The sequence below is a fragment of the Apium graveolens genome, chromosome 10 (genome assembly GCF_009905375.1).
Source record: "Apium graveolens cultivar Ventura chromosome 10, ASM990537v1, whole genome shotgun sequence".
Lineage (NCBI taxonomy): Eukaryota > Viridiplantae > Streptophyta > Magnoliopsida > Apiales > Apiaceae > Apium > Apium graveolens.
In genome coordinates this window covers 193,938,253-193,957,192 of record NC_133656.1, presented here as the reverse complement: position 1 = coordinate 193,957,192, position 18,940 = coordinate 193,938,253, and the positions used below count along the sequence as shown (strand labels likewise).

The window sequence follows — 18,940 nt, the reverse complement described above, 5'->3', positions numbered from 1 at the left end:
GTATTCATTAGCTGCCATGAGCTCAATCAACTCATACGCTTCATTATAGCTTTTGGCCCATAAGGCTCGACCAGACGCTGTATCAAGCATAGGTCTAGACTGAGCGCCTAAACCATTGTAGAAACAGTTTATAATCATCCAATCAGGCATGACATGGTGTGGGCACTTCCTTAGCATCTCCTTATATCGATCCCAAGCCTCACACATAGATTCTCCAGATTGCTGAGCAAACTGAGTAAGAGCATTCCTGATTGTAGCAGTCTTTGTTGTGTATATGTTGTGTACTTGATGATTTCATGAACAAAAACACCTTAGTAGATTTTACCTAGTGAAATATTATAGCACTCGACTGATAAGATTTATAGTCCCTATGGATGACTCATTACAGTCCCGACGGATGATAACTTATTATCTAAGGAGTGAGTAGCTTTTGTAACAATAAGTCTGTAGCACATTTCTGCATTCACCATTGTATAGATTCTGTAAGTAGTATTCAAGTCATGTTGACTTTAACTAGATATGCAGAATAGGTTGATTAATTGTACATAGATGATGTCTTGTAATTCTGCATAAATAAAATGAAGTCAAGTGTCAGTTTTCTACCCGACGGATAACCTACAATGAAGTCGATGGATGATCAAATAGACAACCCGACGGATGATCAATAACTCGACGGATGATCATGAACCCGACGGATAAAGAATTCAAATATTTTCTTGACAGTGACAACACAGTCACATGCGTCGAGTGGATGCAAATGGAATGTGGTAGCCTATTCAACTGGGTTTTCGAAAACAAAGAATTATTGCCATTTCCATGCTATTATGAAGTTATTCAAAGATGCTGGAATAGAGTAATGAAGTAGCACTGTAATAGACTAGATATTTTTTGTTTTATTATATTTTCTTATTACTTTGTAATCTTGGTGATATATAAACCAAGTAGTAGCAACTAAGACACTATCGATCTAAGCAAGAAAGCAGAGAAACATTTATAAGAAGGATTCTTAGCATTTCTCTGTAGTCTTAGAAGTTCAATTGTTGTAAGCAGCTGTGAGCATTTCTGCACACAGAGTTCTCTCGATATATAATATATATCTCTGGTGGAATCATTCAAATCCACCAGAAAGTTTTTAAAGACTTTTGTTATTAATTACTTGTATTTTGATTCACTTAAGTTTTTATTCCGCATTGTGCTAATCAATACACTTATATTTATATTTGAGTTAGAACATTTTATTTCAAGAAAAAGTTTCAAGAATTCCATTCAACCCCCCTTCTGTAATTCTTGTCATATTGTTAAGGGACTAACAATTGGTATCAGGGCAAGCTCTTAACTTACAAAGAGTTTAAAGATCAAAACAATACAGCAAGATGAACAAGAAGGATGTTGGAGTCAAGATCCATTTTCTGGATAAAGATAATTACCATCATTGAAAGGTAAAGATGCATCTTCATTTGCTTTCTCAAGATGAGGCCTATGTTGACTGCATAGAAAGAGGCCCTCATGTTCCAATGAGAGCAGCGATAGGAAACGAGCCATCAGTCCCCAAGCCAAGGCATGAATGGTGATCCTGACATTGAACAAGTCAGGAAGGATAAAAAGGCCATGAACATCCTGTTTAATGGAGTTGATGGAGATATGTTTGACAACATTATCAACTGTAAAACTACCAAGGATGTTTGGGATACAATACAGATAATATGTGATGGCACTAAGCAAGTTAGAGAAAACAAGATGGAGCTCTTGATCCAGCAATATGAGCATTTTTACAATGAAGAAAGTGAGTCTCTCACTGACATTTTTAGTAGGTTTCAAAAACTACTAAAAGCTCTAAAATTGCATGGAAGGGTCTATCAAACAAAAGACTCCAATCTGAAATTCCTTAGATCTCTTCCAAAGGAATGGAAACCAATGACAGTCCCATTAAGAAACTCACAGGATTATAAGGAGTTTACTTTGGAGAGGCTGTATGGCATCCTGAAAACCTATGAGCTTAAAATTGAGCAGGATGAAAGGATGGAGAGAGGAAAGAAGAAAGGAGGATCCATTGCACTAGTTGCTGAGTTGGAAAAGGAGAAGGAAGTGAAGATGGAAGCTGTTGAATCAACTTTAAGGGTCTGTGGGAATAAGGGCAAGGGGCTTGCAGTAGAAAGTGAAGATTCTTTGAGCCAAGATGACATGAAAGACATTGATGAACACCTAGCATTTCTTTCCAGGAGATTTTCCAAGCTCAAGTTCAAGAAGAAATTTGGAGCAGCCAAGCCAAATAGAAACATGATGGATACATCAAAATTCAAATGTTTCAAATGTGGCTTGGCAGGGCACTTTGTCAGTGAGTGTAGGAAGTCAGATTCCAGTAAGAAAAAGTTTGAGCCAGTGGATTATAAGCAAAAATACTTTGAGCTGCTCAAATAAAAGGAAAGGGCTTTCATAACACAAGAAAATGACTGGGCAGCAGATGGTCTGGATGAAGATGAAGATATCAGCTATGTCAATCTAGCCCTAATGGCCAAGTCTGATGAGACAGAAACAAGTTCTTCAAGTAATCAGGTAATTACTACAAACCTTGCACATTTATCTAAAGCTGAGTGTAATGATGCCATAAATGACATGTCTACAGAGTTATATCATTTGCGTGTTACACTTAAGTCTCTTACTAAGGAAAATGCTAAAATCAAATAAAATAACCTATTTTTGAGTGAGAGAAATAATGTGCTTGAGTCTCAATTTATTGATTTTAAAAAATTAAGAATTGAGTGTAAAATTGCCAAGGAGGAATTAACTGAGTCCTTGAAGAAAGAGGAAATTTTAAAGAAGCAGCTCGAGCGTGAACAAGAGATGATTAAAGCATGGAAAACATCCAGGGATGTCCATGCTCAAATCACCAAAGTTCAAGGAATTGAGTCTTTCTGTCATGAAGCCTGGAAAAAGAACAAAGAGAAACTATAACCTAATTTGGTAGATGGAGTGCTCACAGATGTAGACTCGACGGATGATGAGGATCATCCGTCGTATAACAAAAAGTGTTATCTGTCGAATGATGAATATCATCATCCGTCGGTTGTGAGCAAGCCTATCAATAAAGCCAAACTTGTTAAGCTGAATGAGAAGTATGGGTTTGTTTCCAAGAACTTTGTTTTAGGAGAATCGAGTCAAGTTAAGAAAGGGAAAAAGGCTAATGTTGGTCACATGACTGTCAAACAGTTAAGTGACAGACTTGAAAAAATTGAGGTAAAAACAGAGACTAAAAGGAAAAATAGTAGGAATGGTAAAGTAGGGATTAACAAACACAACAACTACACACCTGATAGATATGCTCCTATAAAAATCTGTATCAAGTGTGGTAGTGTAAATCATTTGTCTGTTAATTACAAATCTGCCATGCCTACTTCCATGTCTGTGTAACCTCAATTTCCTAACATGAATGACATGCCTCCCATGCCTATTAATGTTATGTCTACACAGAACATGAATGCACAATTTGCTAATATGCCATTTGCACCTAATCCTTATTATGCTGCATATAGTATGCCACAAATGCTATTTAGCATGCCTTACTGGAATAACAAGTTTACATATAGCATGCCATTTCCTGTTAGTCATAATATGCATGATAATTTTGCTGCAATGAATGGTTTCAAAGGCCCAACTCAAATGACTAAGGATGAATCTGAGATTCCTAAGTCAAATGAGATAAAGCCTAAGAAACAGAAAAACAAAGCTAACAAGACAGGACCCATGGAAACTTGGGTACCAAAATTAACTTGATTTGATTTTGATGTGTGCAGGGAAACATAAAGAATCTTTGGTACTTGGATAGTGGTTGTTCAAGACACATGACTGGTGATTCTACCCTGCTCACAGAGTTTAAGGAGAGAGTTGGCCCAAGTATTACTTTTGGAGATGACAGTAAGGGTTATACTGTGGCATATGGCTTGATTTCAAAGGACAATGTCATCATTGAGGAGGTTGCCTTAGTGGATGGTCTCAAACACAACTTGTTGAGTATCAGCCAGCTTTGTGATAAAGGCAACTCAGTAACCTTCAACTCAGAAGCCTGTGTTGTGACTAATAAAATAAGCAACAAAGTGGTTCTCACTGGTGTGAGAAAAGGAAATGTGTACCTAGCTGACTTCAACTCATCTAATACAAAATCTGTTACTTGGCTTCTCAGCAAAGCAAGTCAAGATGAAAGTTTGTTATTGCACAAGAAGCTATCTCATCTAAACTTCAAGACCATGAATGAGCTAGTAAAGAAAGAACTGGTTAGAGGCATTCCTCTAGTGGAGTTTTCTAAAGATGGACTGTGTGATGCCTGCCAAAAAGGGGAAGCGGATTAAAGCATCATTCAGGAAGAAACTTGATTTAATAATTGAAGAGCCTTTGCAACTGCTTCACATGGATTTGTTTAGACCAATCAATGTATTGTCCATCTCAAGGAAAAGATTTTGCCTAGTAATTATAGATGATTTCTCAAAGTTCTCTTGGACATATTTCCTAAAGTCTAAAAATGAGGCTAGTGAAATCATCATCAATCACATAAAGCAAGTCAATAATCATCTTGATTTCAAGGTTAGATTAATCAAGAGTGACAATGGAACTGAGTCAAGAATTCTGTCATGAGAGCATTTTGTGAGGAAAATGGGATTCTGCATGAGTTTTCAGCAGCAAGGACTCCACAACAGAATGGAGTAGTGGAAAGGAAGAACAGATCACTTATTGAAGCTGCAAGGATAATGCTTGAAGAATCAAAACTGCCAACATATTTCTGGGCTGAAGCTGTAAATACTGCATGCTACACTCAGAATATTTTTCTGGTTAATCATGCAAGATGCATGACTCCCTATCAATTGTTCAAGAACAAAAAGACAACTCTAAATTTTCTTCATGTCTTTGGCTGCAAGTGCTATATTCTGAGAAATCAAACTAATCAAAACGGAAAGTTTGATGCTAAAGCAGATGAAGGAATTTTTGTTGGATATGCTGTTGGTAAAGCATATAGAGTCTACAATCTAAGAACCAATATTGTTGTGGAATCAATACATGTTGTGTTTGATGATAAAAAGATTGAAGGACTGAAAGATGGAGATTACCATGAGAGCCTAAAATTCGACAATATGGAGATGGTTAGTGATGACAGTGATGATGAGAGTGATCAAGAAACAGTATCTAAGGATAATGCAGATTAATTTACTACCAATGAAGCACAAACCTCAACATCTGTCGAGTTGCATAATGCTTCATCCGTTGGAAGGCAATCTGCGTTATCCGTCGGGAGACAACCAGCTTCATCCGTCGGTACTCAAAATTCACCATCCGTCGGGTTATCAAAAGGAGCAGGAAGTCAAGATAGATCACCTATAGAAAGTTCCCCTTTCTCAAACTCAGGGGGAGTTTCTAACAATCAAAACTCAATCACACATCAAAACAACAATGAGGTTTCTTCATCTAGAGCTAATCTAAATTAACAAAGGAAATGGACAAAAGATCACCTTTTTGAGCTTATCATTGGTGATGTTTCTTCTAGAGTTCAAACAAGAAGAGCAACTCAGGAAGAATGTCTATACAGCAGCTTTCTTTTCAAGGAAGAACCAAAGAAGGTAGAAGAAGCTTTGTTGGATCCTGATTGGATTTTAGCTATGCAGGAGGAGCTAAACCAATTTGAAAGGAATAATGTATGGAAGCTGGTGCCCAAGCCTAAAGGAAAGAATCCAATTGATACCAAATGGGTATTCAGAAACAAGATGGATGAAAATGGCATAGTAGTCAAGAACAAAGCTAGATTGGTTGCTAAGGGCTATTGTCAGCAAGAAGGAATAGATTTTGATGAAACATTTGCTCCTGTTACAAGACTTGAAGCCATCAGAATCTTCTTAGCCTATGCATCCCATGCCAATTTCAAGGTCTATCAAATGGATGTCAAAAGTGCCTTTCTGAATGGAGATTTGGAGGAAGAAGTCTATGTCAGTCAACCTCCTGGCTTTGAAGATCCAAATTTTCCAGAACATGTCTATTATCTTTTGAAAGCACTTTATGGAATGAAGCAAGCACCCAGAGCCTGGTATGACACTTAATAAAAGTTCCTTTTGGAAAATCACTTCACAAGAGATACTGTAGATAAAACTTTATTTTTCAGAAATGTTAGTGGCTCTAGTATACTTGTTCAAATTTATGTGGATGATATTATTTTTGGCTCTACAGATGAGAAACTTGGCAAAAAGTTTGCCAAATTGATGCAAAGTAATTATGAAATGAGTATGATGGGAGAACTAACTTACTTTCTTGGCTTACAAGTTAAGCAAGTTAGTGATGGAATATTCATTAGTCAAACTAAACATATTTTTGATCTCTTAAAGAAATTTGATGTAATGGATTGCACATCTGTAAAAACTCCCATGACCACTGCAACTAAGCTTGAATTAAACACTACTGAAAAGTCTGTGGATATTTCAAGTTATAGGGGCATGGTTGGCTCACTTCAGTACTTAACAGCTAGTAGGCCAGACATAATGTTTGCTACATGTTTATGTGCTAGATTTCAGGCTGATCCTAGAGAATCTCACTTAATAGCTATTAAGAGAATTTTCAGATATCTCAAGGGTACACCAAATCTTGGCATTTGGTACCCTAGAGATTCTGGTTTTGATCTAACTAGTTATTCAGATGCAGATTATGCAGGTTGTAGAATTGATAGAAAAAGTACAAGAGGAACCTGTCAATTTCTAGGAAACAAGCTTGTGTCCTGGTTCAGTAAAAAGCAAAATTCAGTTTCTACTTCTACAGCTGAAGCTGAATATATTGCTACTGGTAGTTGCTGTGCACAGATCTTATGGATGAAAAATCAATTGCTAGACTATGGTTTGCAAGTTGAAAGAATTCCTATTTTCTGTGATAACACAAGTGCAATTGCCATCACTGAAAATCCAGTGCAACATTCAAGGACAAAGCACATAGATATCAAGTACCATTTCATAAGGGAACATGTAATGAATGGTACTGTGTAACTACATTTTGTTCCAAGTGAGAAGCAGCTTGCAGATATCTTTACCAAGCCACTGGATGAAACCACCTTTTCAAGGTTGGTAAGTGAGTTAGGTATGCTTAATTACTCTTAAATCTATCTGAGTTAATTTGCAAGTTGAAATGAAGCAAGAAACTTAATTGATTTTTCAGTCTTGGATGAAATTTTGGCTAAGTCAAAATTTACATCTCGACGGATGATCGTTATCCATCGAGTTTGATCATCCGTCGATATATTATTTGCTAACAAAAAATCAATTATATTTCTGGAATATTTTATGTCTCGACGGATAACAGCTTTTCCTCATCCGTCGAATTGTCTTAATCTCAGCCGTTAGTTCCCTATACATTATCCATCGAGTATACTTACAGTTTGTAAGCATAACACGACGGATAATGGGTGGAATTTTTACAGTTTATTTTTAAACGGCTATTTTAGGCAATTTCTATTGGTTACTTTATTTTACTTTATTATTTTTATCAGTTATTTTTGAGATAGTACAAAAGCTTATTTCATTGCTATTGCTTTTCTTTTATCATTCTCAATTCAACTGCTCTAATTTCATTCTCTCTCAAAGCACTTACTCTCTTTCTCTTCAAGCTTTTATTCTCTAACAATGGCACATGTTGTAAAGATTATGTCTCAAACTGGGTTCATTTATGAGAAGAATAATTTCACCGCACTAGTGAATAAGGGTATTCAGCAATCTGGAGACTATCACAAGATGATGGACTTTGTGAAGAATTGCAAGCTCAACTATGCCATGCTGGAATCACCCACAATCTTCTGTAAAGTTGTTGAAGAGATGTGGACCACTGCTACCTACAACTCTACAGATAAGACCATCACTCTAACCATTAAAGGTAAAGAATTTTGTATCAATAGTGATGTGATAAAAGCATGTTTCAAATTCCAGATAACAATGTGACTTCACCACACACTGACACTGATATAATCAATATGCTTAATTCCATGCACTATGCACTTCCTACTTCTAAACTGAGTGATATTAGAAGAATGGGTCTTAGGAAAGAGTGGAGTTACTTGTGCGATGTAGTTACAAAAGTTTTCTCAGGAAAGGTCAGTAATTTTGATTCAGTGAATATTTCCATGCTTAACATGCTCTACATGCTAGTTACAGATAAATTCTATAATTTCAGTGACCTTGTCTTGTTTGAGTTAGGTTTTAAACTAGGAGAGTTAAATAAAAGAGGTAAGAATGTGTATTATGCTAGATTTCTTATGTTATTAGCTAACCACCTCTGTGAAGAGATTGTGCTTGAGAACCCTAACAACAAACTAGATTGTTGGGTTCAAGAGAGAAGGCTCATTGCAGATTTGAACAGGGCCAATCATCACAAGGATGTGCCAGTGTTCTATTTTCCTGTAATGCAAGCACCTCAGGTAAGTGAGGTAAGTTCACCTACCCCTACAACTATTCCAACCTCCACAATTTCTTTGAGTTCAAGTGTGGCTATGGAAAATGTGACAATGACCAAACAGTTGCTTACCAAAGCTGCCAAACCTACAATTATTTCAAAATCCAAATCAAAGAAAGCCCCCCCTGGTATCTCCCAAAAGATGCCAGTTGAAAAATCCACTAAAGTCAAAGAGGGGAGTGTGAAGGAGGGTAAGTTAGGTGAGGGAAGGGGTGAACATAAAAGAAACCCCAAGAATAAGGTTGAAGAGTTGAGTGAATCCCAGCCTAGCCACATTGCAGTTTCCTCTCAAAAGGATGTAGCTATTGAACAAATCTCTCAACCAAGAGCAAAGGCCAAGAGGGTTAGGGACACAAGCTCACCCCAAACTTATACCAGAAAGAAGAAATCAAAAACCTTTGGGGATGCACAGGGTATACACACTGTGCAAACTGGTGCTAAAAACACAGTCACTGCACCTTCACACATTCAGTTTGATGTGGCTCCAATAAATATGGAGTCACAGCCAAAATCTCTAGTTATAGAAGCACCTCAAACACCAAACTCACCAACAAATTCTCTGGATGTGGATATGATAAACACATCGATTCCTGATTCCCCTTCTTTAACTCTGTTAGGGAAGCCAAAATCTAGTGCTAGTGAGCATCATCTTTTAGATGATTTGTTGGCTCACTTGCCAATTCTTTCAGGAACTGTTGTGTCATCTGTGCCTAAAATATCTTCAATCAGCACAGAGTCAACAATAGTTTCTATTCCCAGCTCATTCATTTCTACTCTCTCAACGGATATTGCTCATCCGTCGAGTAGTGATTGTATCCCGACGGATAAGCCTAACAGCAGTTATCCGTCGGATAGCAAAACCACTCACTCGATGGATATCACTTATCCGTCGAGTATCTGTGCACAATTTCAAACTTCAATTATTTCAAGTGCAAAAGATTTAGTGGTTGTATAGTCACTCTTAGGATTGAGAGAGAAGAGTGTTTTGAGTGAGAGTCTGGGTTGCTCCCAGGAAAAAGGAGAGAAAATGAGTGAAAATATGCAATCCATTTCTTCAGGATTGGCAAAAGGGAGTGAGAGGAGTCCCACCTTAGTAGGTGAAGGTGAGGGTGTGAGGGTGGGGAGCCAGGGTGAGACCCTGATGCAATAAAAGAGAGAAAATGAGAGAAATGCAGGTACTGGAGCAATAAGGATGGATGTCATTGCTAGTGAGTCAATGAATATCCAGGATGCAGACAGGGAAGGACTATCTCAGCATCCTAAAGCTGTTATAGATTCCACTTCCCTTGATGCTGAGGCATTTACTCACTCTGTTCCAGCTTATCAACTTCTAGCTGAACAGGGCAATGACAATGCAGAAAGGATGCTGAATTTGGTGCATACCACACAGTCTCTAATGAGAGCTAAGGATGTCATCACAACTTTGCCTTCTACAGCTGGTGATGTGGACTATGAGACTGGTGGTTCAGCTGATTTCTTTGGAGATGGGAGTGGGGATAGTGAAGATGAAGCAATGGACATAGGGGAGAAGTAGGCTCAAGTTCAAGGTCAGGTATGCCATCATGGGCATTCTCAAAGCACTGTGATGAGCATTACTTCAAGACAACTCTGATCCAATTAATCAATCAGACCAATACTGCTCTTCTAACCACTACCAATTCCAGCACCAAGAAGCTCCTTCAGGCACATCTAGCCTCTCTGCAACTTCAACAAATCCAGGGCTTCCAGCATGCTAGGGATGTGAATAATATAAAGAATGATATTGAGGAGATGAAAAAGGCTATTTCAGACAGGATAGACTCTAAACTTCCAGAAGCTACAATGCTTGCATCAAGAGGCAATTAAGGAGAAATTTTGATCTGTCAACCAAGATAAATGCCTTGGACACAAGAATGTCAACCATGGAAGCATCTTTAACTGCCATTCATCTCCATCAAGCTCAACAGACTGATCTACTTCAAAAACTGGTGGCTGCTCAAACCCCCTCCTCCCCTCAACTTGATGATAATAAAAAGGGGGAGAAAGGATCAATTGAGGGGGAGAAAGGATCAAGTGAGGGGGAGAGGCTTCAGATTCAAATCCGTAAAGTAATTGTACCTTCAATTACTATCTCCAAGCCATCAGTTACAGATAGTATAGATCTGATCAATGCAGCAGCAGCCGACTTAAGAGCAACTGATAAGGAAAAGTTGAGTTTAATCAACTGGGAGAAGATTGATGAGGAGATACAGAAAAAGTTTGAACTTGTCAAGGAGCCAGTTAAGTCAGCCATCCATCACTCTCAAGTCAAGCAAATCAGTACGAATGAGATGAGCATGAATTATCTGGAAAGAGGACAACCTTCCTGCATCAAATCTCCAAAGGCTGAAATAATTCTGAAACCAAGGGTAAACTACTCAAAATCATCATTGAAGAACCCTTTGGACACTGTGTATGAGACACCTAAGCCTGATGAGAAGAAGCTTCTGTCAAGATCAATTGCTTTATACAAAGATCCAGCTGATTCAGCTTCAAAAAGGAGAATTGCGAAGATTTTCAAAAATGGGAAAGAAATTTGTGTGGTAGCTGGACATCCTCAATTTACTCAAGCAAAGAGAGAAGAAAAGGCTAGATTGAAGCAAGAAAAGAAGCAAGCTGCTCTGGATGCTAAAAAGACTAAACAAAAAAAAGAGCAGATTGCTATCTTGGCCAAGCTACATGCTGTAAACTCATCACAACAAATTCCCTCTCAACCATCTGAAGCTATTAAATCAAAGAAGCAAGTTGAACAACAGAAGAAATCTCCAAGAAAGAATGAATTGGCTAAAAGAACTAAAAGGAAACTGGACATTATTGACAAGGAATTGGAAGATCAATTTCCTAAGGGATCCACACTATCTACAACTCAAGCATCAAGGCCCTCTGTGGTATTTGAAGATATCAGGGTGGTGGATCCCTACAGGAATATTCATGGTGAACCTCTTGTGCCCAAGGATGAGCCAATAAAATGGGAGAACATACCAATTCCTGACTTCAGTCTACCAATCCTTAGCAAGCCAAAAAGAACAAAGTCAAGAGCAGTCAAGAAAGTGAAGCTGTCACCTCTCAAGTCAAAGCTCAATCTAAAGTCAGTAAGGGAGACTATCTGTACTTGTGTGACATCAAAGAATTTTCTGATCTAAACCTCCATCTGGATGAACTAGATGAAGTGAGAGGAATTGATACATACAGAAACCTACCTGAAAGGTTAGTGTTCAAGTACAAAGGAGGAAAGGAGATTCAGTGGCCTCTTCACAGGATCCTTCAAGAAAGCCAAGCTATACTGATTAAAGTTTATTCATCCTTCAAGAAGAACTTTGGGTTCAACATTACTGCAAGAAGATTGGTATTGAAGAAGATTGAAGAACTAAGGAGTGTTAGAGCTAAAGATGCACTCCCAAAGACTCTAATCATCCCTTACACAGGGAGAAGAGTGCATCTAAGGCCCTACTGGATGATGGAGTTCATGGATGACAAAGGTTTGAGAAGATTCTTCAGATTGGAAGATCATTTGAGTATCTCTAGCAATGAGACTCTTTTGGAAATGCAAGGAAATCTAAATCTCTCTGAATCTGATGAACAGGAATTCCACAGGCAGCTTCAAAATCAGATTGTGAGCAAAACTTTGTACATTTTTGTTAATTGAAGCACTTTTCAGTAATATCTACTTTCCCTTAAAGTTATATTTTTAGGGTGTTTTGTTATCATCAAGTATCTCTTAATTTATGACTACAATTCCAGTAGACATAAATTGGGGGAGATTGTTGTGTATATGTTGTGTACATGATGATTTCATGAACAAAAACACCTTAGTAGATTTTACCTAGTGAAATATTGTAGCACTCGACGAATAAGATTTATAGTCCCGACGGATGACTCATTACAGTCCCGACGGATGATGACTTATTATCCATCGAGTGAGTAGCTTATGTAACAATAAGTCTATAGCACATTTCTGCATTCACCATTGTAAAGATTCTGTAAGTAGTATTTAAGTCATGTTGACTTTAACTAGATATGCAGAATTGGTTGATTAATTATACATAGGTGATGTCTTGTAATTCTGCATAAATAAAATGAAGTCAAGTGCCAGTTTGCTACCCGACGGATAACCTACAATGAAGTCGACGGATGATCAAATAGACAACCCGACGGATGATCAATAACTCGACGGATGATCATGAACCCGACGGATAAAGAATTCAAATATCTATTGACAGTGACAACACAGTCACATACGTCGAGTGGATACAAATGGAATGTGGTAGCCTATTCAACTGGGTTTTCGAGAACAAAGAAGCATTGCCATTTCCATATTATTATAAAGTTATTCAAAGATGCTGGAATAGAGTAATGAAGTAGCACTGTAATAGACTAGATAGTTTTGTTTTATTATCTTGTCTTATTACTTTGTAATCTTGGTGATATATAAACCAAGTAGTAGCAACTAAGACACTATCGATCTAAGAAAGAAAGCAGAGAAACATTTGTAAGCAGGATTCTTAGCATTTCTCTATAGTTTTAGAAGTTTAATTATTGTAAGCAGATGTGAGCATTTCTGCACACAGAGTTCTCTCGATATATAATATATATCTCTGGTGGAATCATTCAAATCCACCAGAAAGTTTTTAAAGACTTTTGTTTTTAATTACTTGTGTTTTGATTCACTTAAGTTTTTATTCCGCATTGTACTAATCAATACACTTATATTTATATTTGAGTTAGAACATTTTATTTCAAGAAAAAGTTTCAAGAATTCCATTCAACCCCCCTTCTGTAATTCTTGTCATATTGTTAAGAGACTAACAGTCTTCGCCGTGGGAAAGAATTTAGTGAGAAACTCTTGAGCAAGATCCTCCCATTTGGTGATAGACCCTGGTGGTAGAGAATATAACCAGCACATTGCTTTATCCCTCAGAGAGAATGGGAAGAGTTGTAGCTTGATAACATCTTCAGTCACCCCATTAAACTTGAAAGTGTCGCAAATCTTGATGAAATCCATGATGTGCATGTTGGGGTCTTCTGTAGGAGAACCCCCAAACTGAACTGAGTTCTGTATCATCTGAATCATGCTCGACTTGATCCCAAAAGTGTTAGCCGAGATGGCTGGTATGATGATGCTTGACTGAATATCATTGATCTTAGGCTGAGAATAGTCCATCAGAGCCTTAGGATATTCTGTTTGATCTCCCATCACTACTAAAGCTGGTTCCTCGACTTTCTCTTCTTCTTCTTCTACTTTCTCTTCGTCCTCAAAAACTTCCCTTCGAATCACTATAGCTTCTTCCTCGGCTTGATCCAGAGTTCTCTTACGAGCCCGCGAAGGCGTATGCATACACGCTCGCTAGATTACCTGAAACACGACAAGGAAAAGAGTAAGTAACAATGTCCGAGACAATGAACTTTAACGATCACTGATGACAAACACATAAACTAAAAGTTAACACCGTGTCCATGACAGCGGCGCCAAAAAACTTGTTAGTCGCTAAACACGCGCTAAAATTCACGCAAGTATACGCGTTCGCAAGTAGTATAAGATATACATCAGATTCGTTCCCACGGAAACTAGTTTAGGTTAACTTTGTGATTTATGCACTTATGCAACAATTATATGGCTATTATTCAATGCTAAGACGAATAAAAAATTGAGTTTTTGATTATACTAAGATTAACTATTGAGAATGATGTTGGGAACCACGGACTTAGGGTGGTACTACGTTTTACGATAAAGATTACGAAAAGAGGATTACCTTGTTAATGGTTGATTCCACGCTCTTCTATTATATTCCCGAATTCCCCTAAGCGAAGTGTGGCCTCCTTCTTCTCAAGTTATCCTCTCTTCTTGCTCCTTGGTGGCTACAATATGTTTTCACACAATTCCAAGCAAGAAGAGAATAAGAATATATATAGGCTACAATAGGGACCATGGATAATTAGGTTGGGCCTTCTAATTACATCTTGAGCCTAGCCCAATGTAATTAAATATTAATTCAATCCACTAAAGAATTAATATTTGCACTACCTTTCCTAATACCGTAATTTAATTAATTCGGTTCCAATATTATTTGCTTATTCAATTCCCCATGTTTAAAATATCATATGTCCATTAATTAAATAAATTACTGATAATTTATTTAATTAATATCTTTTATCCTTGATCATCCACTCAACCTTTATTTAATTATGCCAGAATAAATTCCACCTGCAGGGTTTCACATAATTAAATCTTTTTGAGCTTTCAAGGGGACATCATTAACCCGAATATTATCAGGACATGGATTCCTTCAATAAATAATATCCACCATGTATATAATTCCATCACCCAAAATATAATGATATAATTCAAAAGAATTATTTCATATATAAATTAAAGCATGTAAATAATATACAGGTGTCAATTACTATTTCCGGATTAAGAACCTAAGCATTAATAATAACATAGAATCTTAGTTCTCCTTCTTAATCAGTATTAAGGGAACACTTCTAAATTTGATTCTGTTCAATATACACAAAGTATACTAGTATTATTTATTAGTCAATATAAACTAATCTAAATAATACTACAGCCATATCAGTGGATTGTCCAACACCACTTGTGCTGTGAACCTTATTATATTATATAACCGTATTTAACAATCTAATATTCTGTATCCCATTTGATACTAGATTGTTCACAATATATAATATTAGACAACATGTAAACATTCAAATGATTCTCAAATAAACTGGCCAGAAATAAATGTACATACTTCAAATAAATATTTTCAGTATACACTAACAGGTGGTCACCTGCACAATTAGAGGCCAACAAATAGAGTTCAATGAACAAGATGTGAATAGAGCTTTGGGGCTGCCAACTGCAAATCTTGTGGAGGTGCCAACTCCTGATGAACTGACTGAGTCTCTGGACTTCATCAATTATGGTGGAAGAATCAACTTGTCAAGCTTGAACATGACCAATCTAAGGAATGAGTGGTCCTTTGTCTTTGATTCTGTGGTGAGGGCCTTCACATGCAGGAAGACAATGTATGACAACATTTTAAGTATGGTGCAAAAGTTGGTGCACTCAATAGCCCACAACAGACACTTGAATGCTGGTCTATTGATCCTGGAAGAACTTGCAGCCAGGCTGACAATGCCCCTATCCGCTAGAGGTAAGGAAATTTTCTTTTCTAGATTTATTATGTCCACTTTAAATCATAAAGTAGCAGACATACATTTGTTGCATGGTATAGATAGCATTAAAATAGGCAATTGTAAGCAAGTGTCCAAAATAATATTTGGTTCACTTACTACAAAGAACAAGGTAAATATAAGTCTGAAACTCACTCCATTCATGTTGGAGAGGTTTAAGACTTACCCTAACCCAATGCCTGACATGAGATCAAATGTACAATCTAGCATAGCTATGATTCCTGAACCTGTGGAAGTACAAATACAGGAACACCCACAGGGATCTTCCCAAGCTGAAACCATTTCTTCAAAACCCTTAGTATCTAGGAAACCAACCACCTCATCTTCTCAAAAGGATGAGGTGAGTAAAAGGAAGAGAAAGGAGGTAACCTTAACAGTTATAACTGAGAGTGGTGAGGATCAAACTGAAGCTGAGTCACCCTTGGTCAAGGGATCAAAGAAGAGTAAGAAATCTGAGCTGACCACTCAAGCCACCTCTGTATCCTCCCAACAGGATGCAGTTGTAAAAATAGGGACTAAACGGACTCTAGATATATCCTCTCAACAGGGTGTGTCTATTGAAAAGAGCATTCACCCCAATACACCTTGTACAGAGTCTGCACAACCTGCACCTTAAGCAATTCAAGTGTATGGTAGGAGAAATAAGGATGCCACACACAGTGAGAGCACATCTTTTGAAGCTCCCTCATCCATTCAGGGGGAGCTGCCAACACTCACATCTGAGAAACAATCTCTAATATCTCTAATTTTTTCTCTACCAACAGCACTTGAATCCAATTTTCAAGTGCAAGCTAAATCAAGTGACTTGGTTCAAGAAACCTTGTTCACCACCCAAACACTTCATTTAGATGGTGAGAGGATACTAGATGGGGTAGACCTTGATGACACCATCAAAAACATGGGAGATTCATCAGTTTTTACTGAAGACCCCATGGAGATACTAAATGCACCTTCATGTGCAAATCAGTCTTCACAGGCTGTAAGGTTTGAGGGTAGTACTCCTGAGGGGGAGCTATCTAAATCCTCTCCAATTCAATTGGAGGTTCCTCGTGTAGGAACAACTCCCCTCACAACCCTAACAGAAATTGCATTAGCAGTTGATGCTAGGAGTACAATTTCCAATGATTCTGCTATGGGGGAGGCAAGTTTATCATATTCAAGTGACAGTGCTGTGCAAGAAGCACAAGGGTTTGAGACTGGTGCACATGACAGTAACCCAGGTAAATCCCCTCCAATTCAATTGGAGGTTCCCACTTTAGCTGAGGAATAACAACTTGTCAAAACTACAGAGCAATCTGTGAGTAAACTATGACTTCAGTCACAGGTCATTCTGATTCACACCCCTCTAACTCTCAATCACACCTCGTCTCCCAATGTATCCAAGACACTGTAAATCAACCATCTAAAATTGAAGATCTTAGAGTTGATCAACTTGGAGGCCTGGCTCAAATCTCATAACAGCTACTCACATTCAACATGTCCAATCAAGACTACCAAGCTATCATGCTCTCCTACCAGGCTGATATGGAAGATAATCAAGCAAAGATTGTTGATGAAGTTGGTCAGGAAGCTAACTGTGATGCTTGGTTGGACAAGGAATTCACAATTGAGATGGATGTCGTGTTAGAAAAATTCAGGGAGGAATACTTTATAATTTTGGGAAGCAATGCTAGATCCCTCACTCCACAAGAGGTATATGATGCCATCAATGAGGTCTACAAGGCTCAAATCAAGGTTTTCCACAACTTTGGAAAAGCTCTACAAATAACATTAAATGGACATCAAGAAAAAGTCATGAAGATGGTCAGGGAAAAGAAGGACCAAATCATCCCCTCTCAAACTGAGATAAAAAACAAATTCAAAATCTTCTCAGAATTATGTCAAGATATGATCTCAGTGGGATTGATAAAAGTGTAAATCAGCTAAGAGAATCCTTTGTAGCCTTGCACAAAGTAGTTCAAGATCACATTTCTAAATCCAATGACACAAGGTTAAAATTGGATCAAATGCACACTGATATAACAAGAATTACAGAAGGGGGGTTGAATGGAATTTTTGAAACTTTTTCTTCAATAAAAATTGTTCTAACTCAAATATATATCAGTGTGACTTGATTAGTAGAATACGGAATAATCACTTGAAATAAATCAGAACACAAGTAATTAAAAACAAGAGTTTTTAAAAACTTTCTGGTGGATTTGAATGATTCCACCAGAGATATAATATATGTATCGAGAGAACTCTGTGTACAAAAAGCTCACAGCTGCTTACAAAAATGACAATAACTATGAATGAGAGAAATGCTAAGAATACAGCTTAAAAATGTTTCTCTCTGGGTTCTTCAGTTTCTTAGTTCCTTTGTTACTATTCTATTTACTGCTACTTGGTTTATATAACACCAAGATTACAAAGTAATAAGACAGGATAATAAAACAAAACTATCAAGTCTATTACAATGCTACTTCAATACTTTATTCCAACATCTTTGGATATCTTCATAATAGCATGGAAATAGCAATGCTTCTTTGTTCTCGAAAACCCAGTTGAATAGGCTACCACATTCCATTTGCATACACTCGACGTATATGACGGTGTTGTCACTGTCAACGGATGTTTGAATTCTTTATCCGTTGAGTACATGATCATCCGTCGATGGCTTTGTTGATCATCCGTCAACAACTTTGTTGATCATCCGTCGACAACTTTGTTGATCATCCGTTGATAGCTTTATGATCATCCGTCGAAGCTCTGTTAATCATTCGTCGGTAGCTGTTTGGCACTTAACTTCATTTCATTTATGCAGAATTACAAGACATCATATATGTACAATTAATCAACCTGTTCTGTATATCTAGTTAAAGTCAACATGACTTATATGCTACTATAGAATCTATACAAAGGTGTATGCGGAAATGTGCTACAGACTTATTGTTACATAAGCTACTCACTCGATGGATAATAAATCATCATCCATCGGGACTATATTGAGTCATCCGTCGGGACTATAATCCTTATCCGTCGAGTGCTACATTTTCACTAGGAAAAATCTACCAAGGTGTTTTATTAATGAAATCATCAAGTACACAACATATACACAACAATCTCCCCCAATTTATGTCTACTGGAATTGTAGCCATAAATTAAGAGAAACTTGATGATAACAAAACACCCTAAAAATACAACTTTAAAAGAGAGTAGATAATACTGAAAAGTGCTTCAATTAACAAGATGTACAAAGTTTAGCTCACAGTCATTTTCAAGATGC

General features: G+C 37.4%; 1 non-coding gene and 1 pseudogene across 1 annotated transcript; one reads left to right on the top strand and one right to left on the bottom strand.

Annotated features, from left to right (window-relative positions):
• The window catches only part of LOC141691527 (small ribosomal subunit protein mL103 (rPPR7)-like), a 56,000-nt pseudogene that overhangs the window by 23,608 nt on the left and 13,452 nt on the right, over positions 1–18,940 (bottom strand).
• Positions 149–255, top strand: LOC141694458 (small nucleolar RNA R71). The gene has a single exon (XR_012563763.1). It is a non-coding gene; the product is annotated as a small nucleolar RNA R71 (small nucleolar RNA).